The sequence below is a fragment of the Hippopotamus amphibius genome, chromosome 5 (genome assembly GCF_030028045.1).
Source record: "Hippopotamus amphibius kiboko isolate mHipAmp2 chromosome 5, mHipAmp2.hap2, whole genome shotgun sequence".
In the NCBI taxonomy this organism is placed as follows: domain Eukaryota; kingdom Metazoa; phylum Chordata; class Mammalia; order Artiodactyla; family Hippopotamidae; genus Hippopotamus; species Hippopotamus amphibius.
This window is the reverse complement of record NC_080190.1, coordinates 99,643,579-99,670,622: the sequence shown is the minus strand read 5'-3', so window position 1 is coordinate 99,670,622 and position 27,044 is coordinate 99,643,579.

The window sequence follows — 27,044 nt, the reverse complement described above, 5'->3', positions numbered from 1 at the left end:
GAATAAATGGATAAATTCCTAGACATAAACAATCTTCCAAAATTGAATCAGGAAGAAATAGAAAATCTAAAAACAATTTGCTGTAATTAAATTGACTCAGTATTCCAAAACACACAACAAACAAAAGCCTAGGGCTTGACAGCCTCACAGGGGGATTTACTAAACATTTTAAAAAGAGTTAATACCTATCTTTCTCAAACTATTCCAAAAAACTGAAGCAGAGAGAACACTACCAAATTCATTCTATGAGGCCAGGATTACCCTGATACCAAAACTAGAAAAAGACACTACAAAAAGAAAAGAAAAGAAAAGAAAAGAAAAGAAAAGAAAAGAAAAGAAAAGAAAACTACAGGCTGATATCCTTGATGAATTTCGATGCAAAATCCTCAACCAAATACTAGCAAAATAAGATTAGGAATACACATAAAGGATCATACATTATCATCAAGTGGTATTTATTCCAGAGATGCAAGGATGGTTTAATATCTGAAAAGCAGTCAACATGATACACCTCATTAACAAAATAAATAATAAAAAAATCACATAATTATCTTAATAGATGAAGAAAGAGCATATTAAAAATCAACATATATTCATGAGAAAAATTTCCAACAAAATTGGTATAAAGGGAACATGTCACAACATATAAACACCATTTATGACAAACCCACAGCTTATATCATAATCAATGGTGAAAAGATGAAAGCTTTTCTTCAAAGATCTAGAACAACATGAGATGTCCAGACTTGCCACCTTTTTTCAACATAGTATTAGAAGTCTTAGCCACAGCAATCAAACAAAAAAAAAATAAATAAAATAATCCAAGTTGAAAAGGAATAAGTTAACTGTCATTGTTTGCAGATGATATGATACTATATATAGAAAACCCTAAGAGCTCTACTAAAAATCTATGAAAACTAATAAATGAATTCAGTAAAATTTCAGGGTACAAAATAAATATACATAAATCTGTTGCATTTCTATACACTAGTAATGATCTATCAGAAATTAAAATCAAGAAAACTATCACTTTTACAATAGAATCAAAAGTAGTAAAATATATAGGAATAATATTATCCAAGGAGATGAAAGAACTGTTCTCTGAAAGCTATACGACTTTGATGAAGGAAACTAAAGACAATAGAAATAAATGGAAAATTATCCTCTGTTCATGGAGGGGAAGAATTAATATTATTAAAATGTCCATACCACCCAAAGCAACCTACAGATTTAGTGTAATTCCTACCAAAGTAATCATAACATTTTTTTCACAGAATTTGAACAAATAATGCTAAAATTTATATATGGAATCACAAAAGGTCCCTAACGGCCAAAGCAATCTTGAGAAAGAAAAACAATCCTGGCCCTATCATGCTCCTTGATTTCAAAGTACACCATAAAGCTATAGTAATCAAAACTATGATACTGGCACAAAAACAGATACATAGATTAATCAGACAGAGTAGAGAACCCAGATATAAACCTGTATTCATATAATCAATTAATCTACAACAAATAAGGCAGAATATTCAATGAGGGAAAGACAATCTCTTCAAAAAACAGCATTGGGAAAACTTCAGAGCTACATATAAAAGAAAGAAGCTAGATCATTTTCTTACACTTTATACAAAAATAAACTTAAAATTGATTAGACATTTAAATGTAAGACCTGAAATTATAAAACTCCTGGAAAGAAAAAATAGGCAGTATGCTTTTTGACATCAGCCTTAGCAATATATTTTTGAACCTCTTTCCTCAGGCAAGGCAACAAAATTAAAAAAAAAAAAAATAATGGAAACACACCAAACTAAAAGTTTTCTGCATAGTGAAAGAAACCAGCAGCGTATGGAAAAGGAAACCTACTAAACGTGAAAAGATATATGCAAATGATATGTACAATAAAGGGTTTATATTCAAAGCATATGAATAGTTTGTAAAACTCAATCTCACATCTAATTTGAAAACTGGCAGAAGATCTGAGTAAACATTTTTCCAAATAAGACATAGAGATGGCCAACAGGTACACAAAATGATGCTCAACATCACTAGTCATTAGGGATTTGCAAGTTAAAATCACAGTGAGTATCACCTCATACCAGTCAGATTGGTTATTATCAAAAGAACAACAAATAAGTGCTGGTGAGCATGTGGAAGCCTCATGCACTGTTGATGGGAATGTAAATTGGTACAGCCACTGTGGAAAACAGAATGGAAATTTCTCCAAAAAATTAAAAAATAGAACTACCATACAGTCCAGCAACTCCACTTTGGGATATTTATCTGAAGAAAACAAAAATATCAATTTGAAAGGATATATGCACCCCATTGTTCACTGCAACATTATTTACAAAAGCCAAGATATGGAAGCAACCTAAGTGCCCATCCATATATGAATGAATAAAAAAGGTGTGATATATATACATATACCAATCATGAAAATGAATGAAATCTTGCCATTTGCAACAACATGGGAGGACCTAGATAGTATTATGCTGAGTAAAATAAGTGAGAGTGAGAGGACAAATACTGTATGTTTTTACTTACATGTGGAATAAAAAAAATAAAAATGAACAATATAGATACAGAGAAAAAAATCAGTGGTTGCCAGAGGGCAGGGGAGTAGGGATTTGAGTGAAATAGGTAAAGAGTAATAAGAGATACAATCTTCCAGCTATAAAATTAATAGGTAACAGGGATTCAATGTACAGCACAGGGAAAATAATCAATGTCACAATAAATTTTTATGATGTATAATGTATAAAATTATTGAATCACTATGTTGTACACCTAAAACTAATATAATATTTTGAATCAACTATACTTCAATAAAAAATGGAAGATATTACAACATGGGATGATGAAAAAGTTTCTATAGAAAAATTCACCGAAATTCCAACTTCCAATTTTAAAATAACACTAAAAAATAAATTATTTTAAAACAACTATGAGATACAACTATGCACCTATTAGAATGGCCAAAATCCAGAACACTGACAACATCAAATGCTGACAAGAATGTGAAGCAACAAGAATCCTCATACACTGCTGGTGGAAATGCAAAATGGTACAGCCACATTAGAAGAAATTTGGGCAGTTTCTTATAAAAGTAAACATACTCTTACCATGTGTTCCAGCAATAACACTCCTTGGTATTTACCAAAAGGAGTTGAAAATTAATGTTTACACAAAAACCTGTGTAAGGATGTTTACAGCAGCTTTATTTATAATTGCCCAAACTTGGAAACAAAGATGTCCTTCAGTAAGTAAATGGATAATATACTCTGGTATATCTGGACAATGGACAATTATTTAGTGCTAAAAAGAAATGAGCTAGCAAGCCATGAAAAGACATAGGGGAAACTTAAATTCGTATTACTAAGTGAAATAAGCCAATTTTAAAAGTCTACATGCTGTATAATTCCAAGTATATGACATTATAGAGAAGACAAAACTATGGAGATGAACAAAATTTCAGTGGTTGCCAGGAATGGGGTAGGGGATATAAACATGTAGAACACAGAAGATTTTTAAGTCAGTGAAAATATTTTGTATGATATCATAATGATGGGTGTAAGTAATTATACATTTGTCTAAACCCATAAACTGTACCACACCAAGAATGAATCCTAAGGAAAACTGTAAACATGGTGATTATGATGTCTAAATATAGGTTCATCTTCAGTAAAAGATGTATCACTCTGGTGAGTGATGTTGGTAATAGGGGAGACTATGCACATATGGGGCAGGTGATACATGGAAAATCTCCTTACTTCCCCCTCAATTTTTTCATTAAACAAAAACTGCTCTAAAAATCTGAAGTTTAAATACATCAATACATACATAAACATAAGTAAATACATAAATAATAAATTATTTTAATCCTTAAGGAACAGTGTATTATTGCAACTTATCAGAATATGTTATTGAATCAATGGAAAAATGAAACAAATTTCAACACTATAATTTATGACATAGAAAATTATGATGATAATTATTATGTCAATCTTTCCTCATTTTTCCTACACTTTGTTAAAGTGGATGCTTTTAGTTATATATTTTTCACAAGTCATTAATTTTTCCATATTCATGTCTCATTAATAATATGGGTGCTATGTATATGTGCTAAAATGTAAGATCCAGTGAGACATTTTTTGTGGCAGATATTCAGTCAAGCATAAACAGAGTCAATGTACCAAGAATTTCCCCAAGTATGTCTTTAGACATATGCAATAGGCTTACATCAAGTAGTCCATAAGGCCAATTTCTGTTGAGAATGACTAAGATTTCTCATGAAGTAGATGCCAGGGAAATAATTTCATAAAATCTTTTTTAGTACATCTATATTTTAAAACACCTGCAAGGCATTACATTAATGAAAGTTAGAGACTGTGAAGTATTACTCAAATAAATCATAACATTCCCAACTGGTCTTTGGTTGATCTCATTAGTTTGGGAAAAATTGTTTCAACCATCCCTAAGTTACATGATGCTTTACAGTCAGGGAATTTATATTGATGATTCAAATGAAGAAATCACACTTATTATTCTCATGTATATTACACTGTACAACATTTGTCCCCTGTAAGATAATATATTTTTTTGTGAATATCACAAAATGAATTTAAATAATTGGCTTATTAGAAAAACATTTTGGGGACTTCCCTGGTGGTGCAGTGGTTAAGAATCCACCTGCCAATGCAGAGCACATGGGTTTGATCCCTGGTCCGGGAAGATTCCACATGCCACAGGGCAACTAAGCCCATGCACCACAACTACTAAGCCTGCATTCTAGAGTCTGTGAGCCACAATTATTGGGCCCACACACCACAACTACTGACTCCCTCACACCCTAGAGCCCGTGTGCCACAACAACTGAACCTGCATGCTGCAACTACTGAAGCATGCACTCCTAGAGCCCATGCTCCACAACAAGAGAAGCCACTGCAATGAGAAGCCTGCAAACCACAGGGAAGAGTAGCACCTGCTCATCACAACTAGAGAAAGCCCACATGCAGCAATAAAGACCAAACATAGCCACAAAAAACACAAAAAACAAACAACAACAACAACAGCAACAAATCATTTTGAAGAAGGGGATGGACAAATTTTCAATCTCCTTTTAAAATACAAAGAAATTTTATCCTCTAATCTCTTTTATTTTGCATCTAAGTAAATAAATTCAGAACAAGAAGCTCTGAAATACTGATGAAGCTAGACAGAATGTGTAACATATGCATTGGCCAATTTAATAACCTAAAATATGTCAAATCATTGAACTTTCACTCTGTTATTCTGTGTTCTATAATTAAGTACCACTGCATAAACTTTATACTATTCCATAACAAACATTATATATGTCCTTTCTTAGGAAAACACTATGTTTGTTCACAAAAGAAAAGGTGACACAAAAAAAATATGGATTAAAAATGATAAATACACATTATATGCATATCAATAAAAGGTTAAAAATTTATTAGAGTAACAAGACAAAGGAAAAAAAGTTTATATTTCTCAATGATCATAGGAATAAAATGACCAGTTACATAAGCCTAATTTCTCATGGAAAGTTGTGTATTATATCATACATTGACATATAAGATGTGAACCATTCACAAAAGAAAGTTAATGAGGAGAAATTCAATTATTTTTCATTAAATTTTGAATACATGAATTAAACCCATTTGTCCCTATTTGTAAATTTTTATGTTCACAACTGAATCAGAGAATGTTTCAGCTGAACAGTGACCAAACTAAGACTTTTATTTATTCATTTTCAAATTTTATTTTTATTTTTTGGCTGTATTGGGTCTTCATTGCTGCTCATGGGCTTTCTCTAGTTGTGGTGAGCAGGGGCTACTCTTAGTTGCAGTGCATGGGCTTCTCATTGTGGTGTCTTCTTTCATTGTGGAGCATGGGCTCTAGGCGCATGGGCTTCAGTAGTTGTGGTGCACAGGCTCAGTAGTTGTGGCACATGGGCTTAGTTGTTCCAAGACATGTGGGATCTTCCCAGACCAGGGACCATGTCCCCTGCATTGGCAGGTGGATTCTTAACCCTGTGCCACCAGGGAATTCCCAAACTAAGGCTTTTAAGCAATACATTTTATACGGGGAAAGTCTTTGATTATGATAGGATATATGCACTATTTTAGTGTTCATGTTTATAACTGTAATTTCTCCTTTTGTTCACAAACATTCTTGACCCTGCCCACTCCTAGGTCAAGTCGGCATGATAGAATGTGTAGATGAAGGATCTCTGAGTAGGTAGTGAGAAGTAACTTTGCAGGTTTATAATGTATCCTCCTCATCCTCCTAATCTTTCTGGTGAGTACTCCATAGAAGCAGAAAACCATGCCTGTAGATCCCAGGGGATTCTGAACTGTTACATTAGTCCATACTTCACCTTTAGGAATTTATTAAAATTTCATTTGTTCTTACTATTTTTATAGATGCTCTTCAGAGATGACTGTTACTCTGGAATTCAGTTCATGTGAGATCTAATCTTTCTATTGGACTGAAACAATTATGATTTTGTAGATTACATGGATTTTTTTATGGTTAGGGTATATTGCTGTTCTCTTGAAGCTTTCTATAACCTGAGTGGAAACCAAATAGGCACATATCTAGTAACTTTTGTCTATAAACTGTACATTGTAGTGGAAGTAGTAGTTAGTGATTCTTGTTTTCCTGCTGATTTTTGTGCTGGTAGACAATTGTATTACTACATGATCACTTTGATGTTATGGGACATCGTTTTATGCTCTCTTATATATTTGGTGAAGCCTAAGATATTTCCAAGCCCTACTAACTTGGAAGGGCTCCTAACTTTTAATACTGCCTCTCCTGTGAGGGCAGAACACAGAAAACTTCTTTTAGTTCTTTTGTCCTTCACGCTATTTGTTTCTGCTGAGATTCTTGGAGTCTGTTTACATGTTTTTAAAGTGTCAAGCAAGAATGTAAAAAGAGTTTCCAGAAAGATTATGGTGCTCTTCTCCATGACTCTCTTTTTATAGTATTTCTTTCTTCATTTTCATCTTCTCTGATAGCATTAAACTCTATCCTCTGTCACTTGAAGTCAATAAGAATGCAACTCGATACTGGAGTTCAAGCCACATCACATTGTATGCACTACATAGTGCCCTCAGTGCAAAATATTGATAAACATGAATCTCTCCAAGTGAGATTAAAATCCCTTTCTTTAATAATAAATTACATCAAGTTCCTGCCTGGTTAGAAATTAGTTTATAATTGTTATCTACAAGAGGAGTAATGACATAAGCAATTCTGTTGTTCCTTTACTGAAACCTCATCTTAGTTTATTTTTAAAATAGAGATTTTAGAAATAATGCTGAATGCTAAATATATTATATACATTTAATCAGACCATACATGCAAATAATAGGTATTTAGAACAATGTCTAGCACACTGTAAAATCTTAATACACATTAGTTGTTTTTATTATAACAATTCTGCACATAAGCTCCTTTACTAACACATCTTTGGAGATGTTTTAGCTTTGAGTGCCTGCTTTGTTTCTTGATTATATTTAGTTCCTCCTGTGACATGGAAATGTAGTCTAAGCAGATATTAAGGTTATTTAAAACAGGTGCATATTTTTAACTTTAGTTATCTGAAGAGTGAATGATGATTTAGCAAAAATTAATTGAAATCCTACTGTGGTATATGTGTTATAACTATGCTTGATTCTGAAAATAAATGTAAACAAGATAGAGATAATCCAGAAGATCTATATAATATTTTTCAGTCCATTTTCCCCACAGAAACAGAATCTTAATAATAAATTGTTCATAAGTAAGTATAGTAAAATTATCAAAAAAGGTATCTGGATTCAATACCTTTTATTGAATTTACCTATTATTATTCAATAATATTGAATAGTATTATTACTGGAATTGATACACAGAGTTATCAGACACTATAAAATAAAAGTTTTAACTATGCACATCATGTGTAGGGAAATTGCCTTATTTTGTATAATGTCGCTAGGATCTGTAGTCATCTTCTATAATATAAGTCAGGGAACATAAATAATACCACCTCATACAGGAAGATTTACTTTTCTGTACATACATAGTTACTTTAAAGCATATTTATAATGTAGTAAAACAAATGAAGATAATAAAGCAATACAAATATACCCCAAATCAATTACTCATAGATGAAAATCATTCACACAAAATATTACTATTTGCCAATTGAACTTTAAAAGATATTTTTGCATTTATGTCAATACAACAATAAAAAGATGTTCATTCTCCATATTAATATTAACTAATACCTATCCTGGGATTTCCTGAGAGAAATTGGCCTTTCTTGAGAGAAATAATTTACAGTTGGCTAGTACATTGTCAAAAATACAATACAATACCAATATTTACTCATTGTTCACATCTTGTTCAAGGAGAAGTGATGAGCTGTAAACTTACTACCATTGATAAGTATTTCCAAATGTATTTTCACAGGTGATTTGAAAACATAGGAATTGATTCTCCTGTATTGACCTACATATTCTCAAAAACTTTTAATTTGGTAAGTAAAAAAAGATCAGTGATGGTTATGAACATACTAAGAATGTTAATAAGAAGTCTTTATCCTAATGAGCAACTTGGGGAAAGACAACAATTGTTGATTTCTTTCAAATACCAATAAAACAATGCTGCAGTCATGACTTAGAACCTTGGACACTATTTTAAAATTCATACCATCCTCATTGCTATAAGATTATTCATAGAGTCAGCCTTGATTTCAGTTTCTAATGGACAATTCAATAAATTTCAATTATGTGATCCATTTGCTTTTAAAGATGTATGACACATATCTTTTTTATGTGTTGTTGGATTTGGTTTGCTAATATTTTGTTGGGAATATTTGCATCTATATTCATCAAAGATATTAGCCTGTAATTTTCTTTTTTAGTGGTGTCTTTGTCTGGTTTTGGTATCAGGGTGATGTTGATTTCATAGAATGTCTTTGGAAGTGTTCCTTCTCCTCAGTCTTTTGGAAAAGTTTGAGAGGAATTGGTATAAGTTCCTCTTTGTATGTTTGGTAGAATTTGCCTGTGAAGCCATCTGCACCTGGACTTTTGTTTTTAGGAAATTTCTTTTTATTACAGATCCTATTTCACTTCTAGTGATCTCTGTTGAAATCATCTTTTTCTTCTTGATTCTGTTCTGATGGGCTCTATGCTTCTAGAAAGTTGTCCATTTCCTCTAGGTTATCAAATTTGTTGGCATATAATGGTTCATAGTACTCTCATTTTTTTATTTATGAGGCATAAGTTAGATTTCTCCTTTCTCAATTCTTATTTTGTTTACTTGGGTTCACAAATCAATCACTGTAATACATCACATTAACAAAAGTCAAAAAACACATGCTCATTTCAATAGATGCAGAAAATCATTTGACAAAACTCAACATCCATTCATTATAAAAACTCTTACTAAAGTGGGAATGTGGGAACATATCTCAACAAAATAAAACCATTTTTGAAAAACCAGCAGACAATTTAATACTCAATGGTGAAAAAAGAAAAGCCTTCCTGATAAAATCTTCAACAAGACAAAGATGCCCATTCTCATTGCTTCTATTCAACATAGTTTTGGAAGTCCTAGCCACAGTGATCAGACAAGAAAAAGGAAAAACAAAGTATCCAAACTGGTAGGAAAGAGAAAATTGTCACTATATGTAGGTGACATGCTACTATCTATAGAAAATCCTAAGGACTCCACACAAAAACTACTAGATTTAATACATGGATTCAGCAAAGTAGCAAGATTCAAGATTAACTTGCAGAAATCAGTTGCATTTCTTTACACTAACTGTGAAATATCAGAAAGGGAATGTAAAAAAAAAAAAAAACCTTTGAAAATAGCACCAAAAAAAAAAAAAAAAAAGTACCTAGGAATAAACCAGACCAAGGAGGTGAAAGATGTATATGCTGAGAACTATAAAATATTAATAAAGGAAATTAAAGAAGATTCAAAGAAATGGAAATATATTCTGTGTACTTGGATTGGAAGGATTAATATTGTTAAAATTGCAATGCTACCCAAAGCAATTTACAGATTTAATGTGATTCTTACCAAGACAGCTGTGACATTTTTTCACACAACTAGAACAAATAATCCAAAAATTTCTATGGAACCATAAAAGACCTAAAATTGCCAAAGCAATACTGAGGATAAAAAGCAAAGCAGGAGGCAAAACTCTCTCAGACCTCAGACAATATTACAAAGCTACAGTAATCAAAACAGTGTGGTATTGATACAAAAACAGACATATGGATTAATGGAACAGAATAGAGAGCCCAGGGATAAACCCACACACCTATGGTCAATTAATCTTTGATAAAGGAAGCAAGAATATAAAATGGGAAAAAAAACAATCTCTTCAGCAAATGGTGCTGGAAAATTTGGACAACGGCATGTAAATCAATGAATTCAGAACACACTCTCACACCACACACAAAAATAAACTCAAAATAGTTTAACAACTTAAAAATAAGACATGACACCATAAAACTTCTAGAAGAGAGCACAGGCAAAACATTCTCTGACATAAATCATATCAATATTTTCATAGGTCAGTCACCCAATGCCATATAAATAAAAACAAACAAACAAAAACAAATGGGACCTAATCAAACTTACAAGCTTTTGCACAGCAAAGAAAAACATAAATAAAATAAAAAACAAGGTAAAAATACAACCTACGTGATGGGAGAAAATATTTGCCGATGATGTGAAAGACAAAGGCTTAATCTTCAAAATATACAAACAGCTCATACAGCTCAACAGCAACAAAAAACAAACTACCCAATCAAAAAATGTGCAGAAAACTCTAATAGACATTTCTCCAAAAAAGACATACAAATGTCCAATAGACACATGAAAAGATGCTCAACATCACTAATTACAGAGAAACACAATCAAAACTACAATGAGGTACCATCTCACACTGGTTAGAGTGGCCATAATTTAAGTGTCTACAAATAACAAATGCTGGAGAGGGTGTAGAGAAAAGGGAACCCTCCTACACTGTTGGTGGTAAGTTGGTATAGCTACTGTGGAAAACCAAGTGGAAGTTTCTCAGAAAACTAAAATTAGAATTACCATATCATCCAGCAAACCCACTCCTTAGGCATATACTCAGACAAAACTATACTTCAAAAAGATACACGCACCCCTGTGTTCATAGCAGCACTATTCACAATAGCCAAAGCATTGAAACAACCTAGATGTCCATCAACAGATGAATGGAAAAGAAGATATGGTACATATATACCATGGAATACTACTCAGCCATAAAAAAGAATGGAATAATGCCATTTTCAGCAACATGGATGCAACTAGAGATTATCAGACTAAGTGAAGTAAGTCAGAAAGAGAAAGACAAATACCATATAATATCACTTATATGTGGAATCTAAAATATGGCACCTCTGAACCTATCTACAAAATAGAAACAGACTCACAGACATAGAGAACAGACTTGTGGTTGCCAAGGGGGAAGGGGTGTGGGAGAGGGAAGGACTGGGAGTTTGGGATTAGCAGATGTGAACTATTATATATAGGATGGATAAACAACAAAATCCTACTGTATAGCACAGGGAACTATATTCAGTATCCTGTGATAAATCATAATGGAAAAGGATATAATAAAAGAATGTCTACATATGTATAACTGAGTCACTTTGCTGTACAGCAGAGATTAGCAAAACATTGTAAATTAACTATACTCCAATAAAGAAAAATAAAAGTAAAAATTATGTGTGACATGGTTGTCCTAATATTGCAATATTAGGAGGCATAATACAATACCATTCTAATGTAACCACAATTGTAAATAATGGCACATAGAACAAGTAAAATGATAGTTTTTTTTTTTCCACTGGAGGTGAATATGTGTCATGAACACTGCGTGTAACTTTTATATGATGATTGCTTCTAATTATAAAACCTGAAATTTGAATTTTAGATATGCTTTCTTTCTCTGAAAACACACATGCCAATTTTTCCACAGGATGTCAAAGTTAATAATTAAGTGAGGTTAACAATACTTTCTGATTTAACTAAAAGAAACACTATACTTAAGAATCAAACTGTGGATACTCTTCCCAGAGTATAAATAACATGTCATATGTCATGACCCAAGCAAGATCAATATCCTAGACCTTGGAGCAAGCAACTTTTCCACCATTTTTTGCAACACTGAAGAATTTGAAATTAAAATCATAAATCATACATTGTAGCTTAGAGTTAAACACATGATTTGATGTCTAAATGTTTTCTTGAAATCAGAGCCAAGCAATACTAATTCAGTGAAGTTACACAAAAGTTCAGAGAGCATTTTGTTAAACAATAAAAATCTGGAGGGAGAGTGGCAAAGATGGTGGATTAGAAAGACCCTAGGTCTCTCAGATCGCTGCAGTCCTGTGGGTCTCGGGATGTGAGCGCTGTTAGTTTTCAAAGTTAGGGCTTTGGGGGCTCATTTCTTGGGTGCAGGTCCTAAAAGAGCTGTGAATCTTTGTTCTTCCTGGACCAAACTAAAGTGAACTGCATTCCTGTCCGATATTTCTCCATCTTCAAAAGTGGAAGCACTTGAAGCTGCTTTGTTCAAGCAGGAGCCGGGACTCCCTCGGCTGGGGTGTGCAGTACCTGGATTTCATTTTTCATTCAGGGCTGTGTGAAGCTTGGAGCTAGCACCCGATGTATAGAAGATGCTCAACCAACAACGGCTGTGTTTCCAGACTGAATATTCGTCTACTCCAATACTTGGACATTAGTCTGAGGCTTGGACAGTCTTCTATAAACACCTCTATCACCAGGACAAGCAACCCCAAAAGCTTGGACAACCATGAGGAAACAAAGAAACACCATGCAGGCAAAGGAGCAGGAAAAAAACCCACAAGACCAAATAAATGAGGAGGAAATAGGAAAAATGCCTGAAAAAGAATTTAGAGTCATGATAGTAAAAATGATACAAAATCTCGATAACAAATTAGAGAAAGTACAAGAAACAGTTCATAAGAACTCAGAAAAACAAACAGCAATGGATAACAAAATAACTGAAATTAAAAATACTCTAGATGCTCTAACCAGCAGAATGACTGAGGCAGAAGAACGAATAAGTGAGTTGGAAGATAGAATGGGAGAAATAAACGCCACAGAGCAGGAAAAAGATAAAAAAATAAAAAGACTAGAAGACAGCCTCAGAGACCTCAGTGATAACCTTAAACGTACCAACATTCGAATTATAGGCATCCCAGAAGAAGAAGAAAACAAGAAAGGGTCTGAGAAAATATTTGAAGAGGTTATAGTGGAAAACTTCCCCAACATGGGAAAGGAAATAATTCACCAAGTCCAAGAAGCACAGAGAGTCCCATACAGAATAAACCCAAGGAGAAATACACCAAGACACATATTAATCAAACTAACGACAATTAAACACAAAGAAAAAATATTAAAAGCAGCAAGAGAAAAGCAACAAACAACATATAAGGGAAAACCCATCAGGATAACAGCTGACCTTTCTACAGAAACTCTGCAGGCCAGAAGGGAATGGCAGGATATACTGAAAGTCCTGAAAGAAAGAAACCTACAGCCAAGAATCCTCTACCCAGCAAGAATCTCATTCAGATTTGAGGGAGAAATCAAAAGCTTTCCAGACAAGCAAAAGTTAAGAGCATTCAGCACCACCAAACCAGCCTTACAACAAGTGCTAAAGGAACTTCTCTAAGTAGGAAACACAAGAAAAGGAAAACACCTACAAATACAAACCCAAAACAATTAAGAAAATGGTCATTGGAACACACATGTCAATAATCACTTTAAATGTAAATGGACTAAATGCTCCAACCAAAAGACACAGACTGGCTGAATGGATCCAAAAACAAGACCCTTCTATATGCTGCCTACAAGAAACCCACTTCAGACCAAGGGATACATATAGACTGAAAGTGAAGGGATGGAAAAAGATATTCCATGCAAATGGAAGTCAAAAGAAAGCTGGAGTAGCAATACTCATATCAGACAAATTAGACTTGAAAGTAAAGACTATTAAAAGAGACAAGGAAGGGCACTACATAATGATCAAGGGATCCATCCAAGAAGAACATATCACAATGGTAAATGTCTATGCCCCCAATATAGGAGCACCTCAATACATAAGGCAAATGCTAACAGCTATAAAAGGGGACATCGACAGTAACACAATTATAGTGGGAGACTTGAACACCCCACTTACATCAATGGACAGATCATCCAAACAGAAAATCAATAAAGACACACAGGCTTTAAATGACACATTAGACCATCTCGACTTAATTGATATTTATAGGACATTCCATCCAAAAACGACAGACTACACTTTCTTCTCAAGTGCACACGGAACATTTTCCAGGATAGATCACATCTTGGGTCACAAATCAAACCTCAGCAAATTCAAGAAAATTGAAATCATATCAAGCATCTTCTCAGACCACAACGCCATGAGACTAGATATCAATTACAGGAAAAAAACTGCAAAAAATACAAACACATGGAGGCTAAACAATTCACTCTTAAACAACCAAGGAATCACTACAGAAATCAAAGAGGAAATCAAAAAATATCTAGAAACAAATGACAATGAAAACACAACAACCCAAAACCTATGGGACGCAGCAAAAGCAGTTCTAAGAGGGAAGTTTATAGCAATACAGTCCTACCTTAAGAAACAAGAAAATGATCGAATAAACAACCTAACCTTACACCTCAAACAACTAGAGAAAGAAGAACAAAGAAACCCCAAAATGAGCAGAAGGAAAGAAATCATAAAGATCAGAGCAGAAATAAATGAAAAAGAAAGGAAAGAAACCATAAGAAAAATAAATAAAACTAAAAGCTGGTTCTTTGAGAAGATTAACAAAATTGATAAACCATTAGCCAGACTCATCAAGAAAAAAAGGGAGAAGATGCAAATCAACAGAATTAGAAATGAAAAAGGAGAAGTCACAACGGACACCTCAGAAATTCAAAAGATCATGAGAGACTACTACAAGCAACTATATGCCAATCAATTGGATAACCTGGAAGAAATGGATACATTCTTAGAAAAATACAATCTTCCAAGACTGAACCAGGAAGAAATAGAAACCATGAATAGACCAATCACAAGTACAGAAATTGAGGCAGTGATTAAAAATCTCCCAACACACAAAAGCCCAGGACCAGATGGATTCACAGGCGAATTCTATCAAACATTTTGAGAAGAGTTAACACCTATCCTTCTCAAACTCTTCCAAAATATTGCAGAAGGCGGAGCACTCCCAAACTCATTCTACGAGGCTACCATCACCCTGGTACCAAAACCAGGCAAAGATGTCACAAAAAAAGGAAACTACAGACCAACATCACTGATGAATATAGATGCAAAAATCCTCAACAAAATACTAACTAACAGACTGCAACAGCACATTAAAAAAATCATACACCACGATCAAGTGGGGTTTATCCCTGGGATGCAAGGATTCTTCAATATACGCAAATCAATCAATGTGATACATCATATCAACAAATTGAAGGATAAAAACCATATGATCATTTCAATAGATGCAGAAAAAGCTTTTGACAAAGTTCAACATCCATTTATGATAAAAGCTCTCCAGAAAATGGGCATAGAAGGAAATTACCTCAACATCATAAAAGCCATATATGACAAACCAAAAGCCAACATTGTTCTCAATGGAGAAAAACTGGAAGAATTCCCTCTAAGAACAGGAACAAGACAAGGGTGTCCACTCTCACCACTATTATTCAACATAGTTTTAGAAGTGTTAGCCACAGCAATCAGAGAAGGAAAAGAAATTAAAGGAATCCAAATTGGAAAAGAAGAAGTAAAATTATCACTCTTTGCAGATGACATGATACTATATATAGAAAACCCTAAAGACTCTACCAGAAAACTGCTAGCACTCATTGATGAGTTTAGTAAAGTAGCAGGATACAAAATTAATGCACAGAAATCTCTTGCATTCCTATACACACTAACAACGGAAGAGCAGAAAGAGAAATGAAGGAAACTCTCCCATTCACCATTGCAACAAAAAGAATCAAATACCTAGGAATAAACCTGCCTAAGGAGGCAAAAGATCTGTATGCAGAAAACTTTAAGACATTGATGAAAGAAATCAAAGACGACACAAACAGATGGAGGGACATACCATGTTCCTGGATTGGAAGAATCAACATCGTGAAAATGTCTGTACTACCCAAAGCAATTTACAGATTTAATGCAATCCCGATCAGATTACCAATGGCATTTTTCACAGAACTAGAGCAAGAAATCTTACGATTTGTATGGAAACGCAAAAGACCCCGAATAGCCAAAGCAATCTTGAGAAGGAAAAATGGAGTAGGTGGAATCAGGCTCCCTGACTTCAAACTATACTACAAGGCCATAGTGATCAAGACAGTATGGTACTGGCACAAAAATAGAAAGGAAGATCAATGGAATAGAATAGAGAACTCAGAAGTAAGCCCAAACACATATGGGCACCTTATCTTTGACAAAGGAGGCACGAGTATACAATGGAAAAAAGACAGCCTCTTCAATAAGTGGTGCTGGGAAAATTGGACAGCAACACGTAAAAGAATGAAATTAGAACACTTCCTAACACCACACACAAAAATAAACTCCAAATGGATTTAAGACCTACATGTAAGGCCAGACACTATAAAACTCCTAGAGGAAAACGTAGGCAGAACACTCTTTGACATACATCAAAGCAACATCCTTTTTGACCCACCTCCTAGAATCATGGAAATAAAATCAAGAATAAATGAATGGGACCTCATGAAACTTAAAAGCTTTTGCACAGCAAAAGAAACCATAAACAAGACTAAAAGGCAACCCTCAGAATGGGAAAAAATAATTGCCTATGAAACAACGGACAAAGGATTAACCTCCAAAATATACAAGCAGCTCAGGCAGCTTCATACCAAAAAAGCAAATAACCCAATCCACAAATGGGCAGAAGACCTAAATAGACATTTCTCCAAAGAAGACATACAGATGGCCAACAAACACATGAAAAGATGCTCAACATCACTAATCATCAGAGAAATGCAAGTCAAAGCCACAATGAGGTATCACCTCACACCAATCAGAATGGCCATCATCACAAAGTCTGGAAACCACAAATGTTGGAGAGGGTGTGGAGAAAAGGGAACTCTCCTGCACTGTTGGTGGGACTGTAAGTTGGTACAGCCACTATGGAAAACAATTTGGAGGTTCCTTAAAAAACTACAAATAGAACTACCATATGATCCAGTAATCCCACTCCTGGGCATATACCCAAAGAAAACCATAATCCCAAAAGAAACTTGTACCATAATGTTTATTGCAGCACTCTTTACAATAGCCAGGACATGGAAGCAACCTAAATGCCCATCAACAAATGAATGGATACAGAAGATGTGGCATATATATACAATGGAATATTACTCTGCTATAAAAAGGGATGAGATGGAGCTATATGTAATGAGGTGGATAGACCTAGAGTCTGTCATACAGAGTGAAGTAAGTCAGAAAGAGAAGGACAAATATTGTATGCTAACTCACATATACGGAATCTAAAAATGGTACTGATGAACTCAGTCACAAGAACAAGGAAGCAGATACAGAGAATGGACTGGAGAACTCAAGGTATGGGAGGGGGCGGGGGGTGAAGGGGAAAGTGAGACGAAGCGAGAGAGTAGCACAGACATATATATACTACCAACTGTAAAATAGTCAGTGGGAAGTTATTGTATAACAAAGGGAGTCCAACTCGAGGATGGAAGATGCCTTAGAGGACTGGGGCAGGGAGGGTGGGGGGGACTCGAGGGGGGGGCGTCAAGGAAGGGAGGGAATATGGGGATATGTGTATAAAAACAGTTGATTGAACCTGGTGTACCCGCAAAAAAATAAAATTAAAAAAAAAAAAAAAAAAGACCCTAAGCTCACCTCCTCCAACAGGCACACCAAAATTATAGCTATTTAAATAGCAACTATTGGTAAGAATGACCCAAAGACTAGCAGAAAAGATATTCTACAACTAAAGATATACAGAAGAAACCAAAACAAGGTGAGTTGGAGGAGTGGAGACACAGGATAGTCAAGATCCACAGTACCAGGTGGACACAAATGAAAGAATAATTACAACTGCACAGGTTCTCCCCAAGAAGCAAGTGGTCCAAGCCTTACATTGGGCTACCCAGCCCATTTCCTGAACCAGGATTAGCCCCTAGAACATTTGTTTTGAAGACCAGCAGGGTTCACAAAAGCTGGCGGGTTGTAGGAGATAGAGACTCTACTCATAAAGGGTGCATACAAAATCTCACACACTCTGATACACAGGGCAGTAACAATAATTTGAAAGGAGCTTGGATTAAATCCATTTGCTGATCTTGCAGAGCATCCCATAGAGGCAGTAGCAACCAGGACTCAACCTGGGACATAGATGTTGGTGGCAGCCATTTTGAGGAACTCATTCTGTCATGAGGACCTGGTGCTGGCACTTGTCATTTTGTAATCCTCCCTCTAGCTATTAGTGCTGAGACACAGGGCCACTCACTATGCAGCCAATGCTAGTCATTGGAAACCCCAGGACCTGGATCCATCAACCAGTTGTCTAGCACTAGCCCCAGGACCTGCCCCAATCACCAGCAGGCTGGTACCAGAATCAGGAACCCCTGGATCTCAGTCTCAAACACCAGCAGATGGACATTAGCTCTGGGACAACTTGGGCCCCACAGCCAGCCACTCTGGGACCAAGCCCCATCTTAGTGGGCCAGAATGAGGACCAGGACTCCCCAAGCTGTGCAGCTAGACTTGCCAGGAAATGCCTCCACCCACCAGCAACCAACAGTCTCCACAATAGGCAGAGCCTGCAGCCACCTGGACTGGGGGCCAACTATGTCTACCAACAGGCTCAAAGTCATCATCAGCCATGACAAAAGGGGCTACAAAGCTCACATATAGCTCTGATAACCAGCAGAGAGTGTGCTACTGGGCCCCCTAATACATCTCCTACACAAGGCCACATCTGCAAGATTATGTAAGGTAATCAACCTACCAAATGTGTAGAAATAAAAACAGAACTAGGGAAAGTCAGGTGACAGATAAACATGTTCCAAACAAAGGAACAAGATAAAAATCCCAGGAGACAAACTAAGTGAAGTAGAGATAAGCAAACTACCCTACAAAGAATTCAAGGTAATGATCATGAATCTGCTCAAAGAACTCAGGAGGATAATGGGTGAACAGATTGCTAACTTAGAAGTTTCTAACAAAGAGTTAGAAGATATACAAAAGAACCAGAAGGAGCTGCAGAATGCAATAACTGAAATTTTAAAAATATTCTAGGATGAATCAACAGTAGATTAGATGCTACAGAGAATAGATTAGCTAATAGCAAGACAAACTGGTAGAAATCACTCATACTGAATTAAAAAAAAAAATGAATTTAAAAATGAGGACAATTTAAGAATCCTCGAGGATAACATCAAGCATTCTAACATTTGCATTATAGGAATCCTAAAAGGAGAAAAGAGAGAGAAAGGTGATGAGAGCATATTTGAAGACATATTAGCTGAAAAATTCCCTAGCCTGTGAATGGAAACAGGTATTCATGTCCATGAAGCACAGAGGATTGCAAACACGATTAACAAAGTAGACCATACACAGACATTGTAATTAAAATGGCAAAACTTAAAGATAGAGAATTCTAAAGCAACAAAGGAAAAGCAACTAATTATGTACAAGGGAACTCCAATAGGTTATCAGCTGACTTTTCAGCAGAAACTCTGCAGGCCAGAAAGGAGTGGTACAGTAAATATAAAGTAATGAAAGGAAAAAACCTACAACTAAGAATTCTCTACCCATCAATCCTATTATTTTTATTTTAAGAAGAGATCAAGAGTTTTACAGATAAGCAAAAGAGTTTAGCACCACAAAACCAGCTTTTTAAGAAATATTAAAGGGACTTTTCTAAGCAAAAAAGAAAATGCTACAACTAGAAATATTAAAATTGTTAAAGGAAAAATCTTATTGATAAAGGTAAATATACCTTTATCAATATAAAGATCAACCATATATAAATGTAGTAGGAAGGTTAAAAAGCAAAAGCAGTGAAATTTTCTCTATCCACAATAAATTGTTAAGGGATACACAAAACAAAGCAATGTAAAATATGATGGTCAAATACATTAAACTTGGGGATGGTGTTAAAACCTGAAGGTTGTTAAAATGCATTGCAACTTAGAGATCAGCAACTAAAATCATCACATATATATAGACTGCTATACATAAATTGCATGGTAAAGACTACCAAAAATTTGTAATAGATGCACACACAAAAAAGAGAATACAATACAAGCATAACATGAAAGATTATCAAATCACAAACCACTAAAAAGCAATTTAAAAACAATTAACAAAATGGCAATAATTACACACCTATCAATAAATACTTTAAATGTAAATGGACTAAATTCCCCAATCAAAATACATAGTGTCGCTGAATGGATACAAAAACAAGACCCATATATATGCTTCCTAAAAGTGACTCATTTCAGATCTAAAGACAAACAGACAAAGTGAGGGTACAGAAAAATGTATGCTATTAAAATAAAAACAAAAAGAATGTCAGAGTAGCAAAACTTGTGTTAGACAAAATAGACTTTAAAATAAACACTGTAACAAGAGAAAAGAAGGTTATTACTTAAGGATTCAGGGATCAGTTCAAGAAGAAAAAACAATTATAAACATATATGAACCTGACACTGAGCACTTAAATATGTAAAGCAAATATCAACAAGACATAAAGGGAGAAATTGACAGTAACACAATAATAGTATGTGACTTTAACACCTCACTTATATTAATGAACAGATAATCTAAACAAAAAATCAATACAGAAACACTGGCCTTAGTCCAGATGAGCTTCACAGATATATATGGAATGTTCTAGCCAAAAGCAGCAGAATACACATTCTTTTCAATGCATATGGAATATTTCTCTAGGACAGAACACATACAAGGCCACAAAACAAGTCTCAGTAAATTTAAAATGACTGAAATCATATCAAGCATTTTTTCTGATCACAATGCTATGAGACTAGAAATCAACTACAAGGTAAAAAACTGAAAAAAACACAAACATGTGGAGACTAAACAATATGCTACTAAACAACCAAGTGGTAACTGAAGAAATCAAAGAAGAAATCAAAAAGTACCTGTGGAAAAATAAAAATGAAAATGCAATGATCCAAAATCTACACAATACAGCAAAAGAAGTTCTAAGAGGGAACTTTACAGCAATCCAAGTTTACCTAAGGAAACAAGAAAAATCTCAAATAAACAGCCAAATCTTACACCTAAAGAAACTAGAAAAAGAACAAACAAAACCCAAAGTTAGTAGAAGAAATAATAAACATTAGAGCAGAAAGCAGAAATACATGAAATACAGATTTAAAAATAATTGAGAAGATCAATAAAACTAAAATCCAGTTCTTTGAAAAGATAAACAAAATTGATGAACCTTTGGCCAGACACACCAAGAAAAATGGGAGAGAGCCCACATAAATAAAATCAGAAATGAAAAAGGAAAATTTGCAACAAACAACATAAAAATGCAAAGAATCATAAAAGATTACTATGAAACATTATCTGCCAATAAAATGGACAACCTAGAAGAAATAAATTCCTAGAAATATAAAATCTCCCAAGACTGAATCAGGAAAAAATAGAAAATATGAACTGTTGAATTCCCAGTAATGAAATTTTTAAGTCATAAAAGAAACTCCCAGGAAACAAAATTCCTGGACCAGACAGCTTCACAGATTTATTCTACCACACATTTAGAGAAAGGTTATCTTTCTCAAATTATTCCACAAAATTAAAGAGGAAGAAACATTTCTCAAATCATTCTACGAGGCCAGTATCACCCTGATATCAAAACCAGAGACATCACAAAAAAGAAAATTACAGGCCAATATCCTTGATGATCACAGATATAGAAATCCTCAACAAGATATTAGCAAACTAAATTCACCAATACATTAAAATATTCATATGCTGCAATCAAGAACTCATACAACTCAACAACAAAAAAACAAACAATCTGACTTAAAAAGTGAACAAAGGACCTGAATAGACATTTTTCCAAAGACATATAGATGGACAAAAGACATAAAAAGATGCTTAGCATCACTAATCATAAGGGAAATCCAAATAAAATCACAATGATATACCACCTCATACCTTTTAGGATGACTGTTACCAAAAAAACAACAAACAGTGTTTTTATTTTGGGGAAATGTATACCCAGGAGTGAAATTGCTAGGTAATATGGTAGTTCTATTTTTAGTTTTTTGAGAAATCTCCATATTGTTTTCCATAATGGCGGCATCAATTTTCATTACGACCAACAGTGTACAAGGATTCCCTTTCCTCCACATCCTTGCCAACATTTGTTATTTGTGTTGTTTTTGATGACAGCCATTCCGACAGGTGTGAGGTGATATCTCATTGTGGTTTTGATTTGCATTTCCCTGATGATTAGAAGTGAACAGCTTTTCATGTCCCTGCTGGCCATCTGCATTTCCTCTTTGGAAAAATTTACTTCTTCTCCTCATTTATCAATTGAGGTGTTTTGTTTTTGTTTTTTGTTTTTTTTTTTTTTGATGTTGAGTTGTAAGAGCTGTTTATGTATATTGGATATGAATCCCTTATTGGTGATATCATTGTAAATATTTTCTCCCATTTGGTAGGTTGTATTTTCATTTTGTCTGTGGTTTCCTTTGTCTCTTAAGTATTTTATTTCATTTTTTTCTTTTTTCTTTTTTCATTTGTCACTCTCTCTCTCTCTATCCCCCTCTCCCTTTCTCTTTTGTTAATGTTTTCCTCCCTTCTGGACAAATCTTAATTTATTCTGGTTTGGATTCATGGTAAAATGATTCTCAAAATCTATACCTTCTCAAAATATCTCCCCAATCAGTATCTACTTGCATTTTGGATTGTGTGTTTGTGTGTGTGTTTTTTCTGCTAGTACCCAGTACCTTCTGCTTTTCTCTAACATAGAATTCTTAATCATCTATTGTGATTTGTTTCTATGATCCTTAAAATTGCATAGATTATTTGATGCATCTCCTCAGCTCCTGCTTTATATTCTTTACACTTGCAATTATTTGCTCATTCATTATCATTACCTAAAGTCTACTGTTTACATTGCACTTGGACTCTATGATAACAGGGACTATCAATCAATTAATATTGATTGCTGATTGGCTAGCATATTAAATTTCTACTTTCCTGTTGAAATATCAAAGGTGGAAGGAGTGAGTCTGTATCTCCATGCCTGGCAAACAGTAAATATTTAGTAAATTTTGTTGAATGTTTATCAATCATCTCTTTTTCCAAGAATGTCTAATTGGGAAATCACATCACAGATTAATTTATAAAATATAAAGTCCACTTCTGGCTTTACAAATGGCCCATCATCTGCTCTGCTGTTATGGGATCCCAGGTACCAGAGGAGTTAAATATTAAAATTAAATGTCTTAATTGTAAAATAAATGCTAAGGTATCTTTTATTTAAAAAAAGATAAGAGATAACATTTTATTGAATTTTTATTATGTGCCAAGGCCAGTCATTCTTCTACTCAATGCAATTTGGTTTCCACTCTGAATAATCCTCTAAGGTTTCTAATAGTTTCTATTTTAAATCCAATGGAAAGCTTTCAACCTTACTTAAATCTCAGCTTTCAATAGAGATAATCAGTTTTTCCTTTTTAAAATACTCTCCTCCTTTGAATTTCTTGCCCCATGATCTCCTGGTTTCCCTTCTATCTCTTTGATAATTTTTTGTACCATCTATTTTCAGCAGGCTCATCTTATTCTACCAAGAAACTAATTGTTTTTGTTTCACTTACCTCAGTAATAGGCTTTTTCTCACTTTATACATTTTTGCTTCTCTATCTATGGTGAAGCATTAGTTACTACCTACATTTACATGATACAGAACATAATGTTTCAAGTGTAGACAGTTCCCTGAGCTCTAAGCATATATGTAAAATTGCCATTTTGATACCCCTACCTTTCTCTCTTGAGTTCAAAATATCCATATCTAAAAAAACTATCAATCTTTAGACTTATTACCACACAGTCAGTCTCTTTTCAATTCTAGTGAATAGATCAATCATCCATCTCATACCCTATCAACCATCTCAATAGATGCAGAAAAAGCATTTGATAAAATTTAACATCCATTATAGATTAAAAAAAAAAAAAACTCTTTAACAAACTGTGTATAGAGGGAACATGCTTCCACATAATTTAGGTCATCTATGACAAGCCCACAACTAGCATCATATGCAACAGTGAAAAGCTAAAAGCTTTTTCTTGAAGATCTGGAACAAGACAAGAATGCCCATTCTTACCACTTTTATTCAACATAGTACTGGAAGCCCTAACCAGAGCAATAAAGCAAAAACAAGTAAATAAAATGAAAACAAATTGGAAAGGAATAAATAAAGCTATTACATTCTGCAGATGACATGGTACTATAAATGGAAAATTCTAAAAACACCATTAAAAAACGTTAGAATTTGGACTTCATAGGTGGTGCAGTGGGTAAGAATCTCCCTGCTAATGCAGGAGACACAGGTTTGATCCCTGCCCCAGGAAGATACCACATGCCGCAGAGCAACTAAGCCCATGTGCTGCAACTATTGAGTCTGTGCTCTGGAGCCCATGAGCCACAACTATTGAGCCCATGTACCATAACTATTGAAGCCCACATGCCTAGAGACCATGCTCTCCAACAAGAGAAGCCACTGCAATGAGAGGCCTGCACACCACAATGAAGAGTAGCCCCGACTCACTACAGCTAGAGAAAGCCCGTGTACAGCAATAAAGACCAAACACAGCCAATAAAATAAATATATTCATAAAAATATTGAATTAATAAGTAAATTCAGTAAAGTTGCAGGGTACAAAGTCAATATGTAAAAATCAACTGTGTTTCTATACACCGATGAAGAACTGTTAGAAAAAGAAATTTAAAAATCAATTCCATTTACAATAGCATCAGAAAGAGTAAATACTCAGGAATAAATTTAAACAAGGAGGTAAAAGATCTATATGCTGAAAACTATAAGATATTGGTAAAAGAAATTGAAGACACAAATAAATGTAAAGCTATTCCAAGTTAATGGACTAGAAGAAATAAAATAGTTAAAATGTCCATTTTATTCAGTCATCTATGAATTCAATGCAATTCCTATCAAAGTTCCAATGTAATTTTCACAGAAATAGAAAAAAAATCCTAAAATTTTTATGGAACCAAAAAAGATCTGGAATAGCCAAAGCAATCTTGAGAAAGAACAAAGCTGGAGGCATCACATAACCTAGTTTCAAACTATATTAAAAAGTAATCAAAACAGCTATAGATACATGGAACAGAATAGAGAGCCCAGAAGTAAACCCATGCATGTATGGTCAATCAATTCTTGGCAAAAGGAGCCAAGAACACATGATGGGGAAAGGATAGTCTCTTCAATAATGGTGTTGAGAAAACTGGACTGACACATGCAAAGGGATGAAACTGAGTCCCCTCATACACAGTAAACAAAATCAACTCAAAATGGATTAAAGACTTGAGTATAACACCTGGAAATGTAAAAATACCAGAGGAAGACATAAGGAGTAAGTTTTTTGACATCTTTCTTGGCAAGGATTTCTTTTAGATTTAACACCAAAGCAAAGGCAACAAAAGCAAAAATAAATGAGTGGAACTATAACAAACTAAAATTTTTCTATACATAAAGGAAATTATCCGCAAAATGGAAAGGTAACCTATAGAATGGGAAAAAAATTTTGGAAAACACGTACCCAAGAAAGGGTGAACATGCAAAATATTTAAAGAATATTCACAACTCAATGGCAAAAAAATCACACAACCCAAATAAAAATTGGGCAAAAGACCTGAATAGATATTTTTCCAAAGAGGGTGTACAACTAACCAAGAGGTACATGAAAAGGTGTTCAACATTACTAATTATCATCAGGGAAGTAATGATCAAAACCACAGTGAGCTATCACCTTGCACCTGTTAGGATGTGTATTATGAAAAAGACAAGAAAGATATAATATGCTCCTGAGAATGTGGAGATAAAGAAATCTTATACCATGTTGGTGTGAATGTAAACTGGTATAGCCACTATGGAAAACAGTATGGAGTTTCCTTAAGAAATTAAAAGTAGTACTGTCATATAATCCAGCAATTCCACTTCTGGGTATATAGCCAAGGTAAAGGATATTATTAAGTCGAAGAGGTATTGTTTCCATGTTAATTGCAGCATTATTCACAATATTCAAGATAAGGAAACAACCTAAATGTCCATGGACAGGTCAGTGAACAAAGACAATGTGGTGTCTACTTACAATGGAATATTATCCTGTCATTTGGAACATGATGAACCTGGAAGGCATAATGCTAGGTGAAATAAGCCAGACAAAGACAAACACTGTGTGGTGCATGGTACCACTTATGTGTGGAGTCTAAATTAAAAAAAAAAAGTCAAACTCACAGAAAGAGAGAGTAAAAAATGGTTGCCTGGGGCTGTGGAGTTGGGGAAATATGGAGAAGTTAATAAAAGCATACAAACTTTAAGTTATAAAATGAATAAGACCTGAGGATCTAATGTTTAACATGGTGACTATAACTGATAACACTGTTGTATAATTGAAATTTGTGAAGAGAGTAGAAAAAGATTCTCACCAAAAAAAAGAAGAAATGATGTTTTAGAAATATAACTCTCTCTCTTTCACACACACACATACACCACACACACACACATACACACACACACACACACACACACACACTCAGTTTTGTCATTTTACAGGAAAAGAGGTGAGGTAATGAGATCATAAACATGGACTTCACTTCTCTTGCCATATTCTATAACCCAGAAGCAGCTAGTTTACTTCAGTAATTAAA